Below are 2,217 nucleotides of genomic sequence, written 5' to 3' on the forward strand. Positions count from 1 at the left end.
GATTGTTTTTGGTCCCTCTACCTCACTTTCTCTGTACAGAGGTGTAGCCCTCTCACTCAGACATTCACAATACAAAAAAGATCCAGGGGTAATAGGACAGGGATGCAATTGATGTATGGAGGTTCTTACATGCAATATTTGTTTACATCATTGTGCAAGAAAACAGGGATGGTGGATTTCAAATGGAAGTGTTTTCATGATTTAGAACTCATATTAATAGAAACTGAATGCTAGTTCTTAAATAACTCTTAATAAATGTTATTCTTACTGAATAATATTTAATGCATTGAGTATATCAAATAAGTTACATGATGTATTAGTATATTAAAATACATAATTATATGATTTATTAAATACTAAAATACATTGGTTTATGTTTCTGTTTTATTGAGGTATAATTGATATAGTTCTACTGTTCTTAGGTGTACTGCATAAAAATTTGATATATCTATATATTATAAAATAATTATCAAAATAAGTTTAGTTATCATCTGTCACCACACAGAGCTACAATTCATTTTGTTATGATGAGAACTACTAAAACCTACACTCTCAGCCACTTTCTTATATACAACAGACCATTGTTAACTACAGTCACTATGCTCTACATTAATTACATCACAGGACTTACTTATTTTTAACTTATGTATCATATAACTAGAATTTTTACCTCTTGAACACCTACACCCATTTTGCCTATAAATTTTTATGAATTTTTGATAACTGCTTGTAACCTTGGAATTATAATTTTACTGTTTCATGAAATATAAAAGTTATATGGGTAGATCCCATATAACGTGATTGTATTATAAAAGTCAATTTTTATAAGTTCTTAGAATTTTTCATGGGAGGGAACAGTACATTTCTGGATGTATGTATTTATAAAACAAATACCTGTAAAACTTTTTAAATTTTCATTGGACGTTTGGAAAAATCCACTTTCCACTCTTGATGGATAGAAACTTTGATTTTCTTTCTAAAGATATGACTAATGGATAATCTCTAAGCATTGAATATTGATATAGAAAACACATGCTTCAAGCATTTTTATTACTATCTTTAATGGAGAAAGTTACTTTGAGCATATTTTTCATTGCCTTCAGAACATCTTTATTCCTAAAACTGTAGATGATAGGGTTCAGTGTGGGTGTGAGGATGGTATAGAATATTGCCAAATATTTGTCCTGGCCCGGAGCGTGGTATGATTTGGGTCTCATGTATGTGAAAATAAATGGCCCATAGTACATTGTGACCACAATCATGTGGAAGGAACCAGGTAGAAAATGACTTTTTCTGTGCTTCTGATGATTTCATTTGAAGAACAGTAAGGAGAATTTGGACATAAGAAGCAAGGATTAGGGAGGAAGGGACAAGGAGAAAAATTAAGCCACTTACATAAACTCCTCGTTCATAGAGTGTTGTGTCCACACAGGACAACTTCAACATGGCAGGGACTTCACAGAAAAAGTGATCAATGGCTCTTGGGCCACAGAAGGGAAACTGGAGTGCATAAGCTGTGTGGACTATGAAGTTGATGGTCCCAACAATCCAGGACCCTCTAGCCATGAGAATGCGGACATAGTCATTCATAAGAATGGGATAGTGCAGTGGGTGACAGATGGCTACATAGTGATCATAAGACATTGCCGCCAGGAGAAGGCACTCACCACCCAGGAGGGTGAGGGATAGAAATATCTGGAAGCCACAACCTGCGAATGAAATAGTTCTGCTGCCTGACAGAAAGTCAGTGACCATTTTGGGAACAATGTTGGAAATATGCAAGATGTCCATGAAAGACAGATGGCTGAGCAGGAAATACATTGGAGTATGGAGTCTTGAGTCCCTGAGGATGAGGATCATGATTGTGTTTTCTGTTAGGTCATAATAAAAATGATGAATATAAAGGACATGAAAACTAGACTTGATTGAGAAGAAGAAAAGAGTCCTAAAAGAATGAAATCACTGGTGAAACTGTGATTCTCATGCCCCATGATGAACTCCACTCTTTTCCTAAAATAGAAAAAAATAGAGCTAAAATGCAGTGGCGTAAATCTCAAACTCATTTACATTTAGAAGCATAATAAAATGAGAGCGATGCATATTTTGCAGTTCAAGTCAACAGACTCTCAACCAGCTTTGGAAGTGGGCTTGGTTTACAACATGGCCATTTATTTGTTTGAATCAACTGATGATATGGGTCTATTGAGAAAGCTGTTA

General features: G+C 34.7%; 1 pseudogene; it reads right to left on the minus strand.

The window, feature by feature from the left end:
- Positions 1-1,082: 1,082 nt before the first annotated feature.
- On the minus strand, positions 1,083-2,007 carry LOC123323981 (annotated as a pseudogene).
- Between the last annotated feature and the right edge of the window lie 210 nt (positions 2,008-2,217).

The sequence above is a fragment of the Neomonachus schauinslandi genome, unplaced genomic scaffold (assembly GCF_002201575.2).
Source record: "Neomonachus schauinslandi unplaced genomic scaffold, ASM220157v2 HiC_scaffold_4541, whole genome shotgun sequence".
Lineage (NCBI taxonomy): Eukaryota > Metazoa > Chordata > Mammalia > Carnivora > Phocidae > Neomonachus > Neomonachus schauinslandi.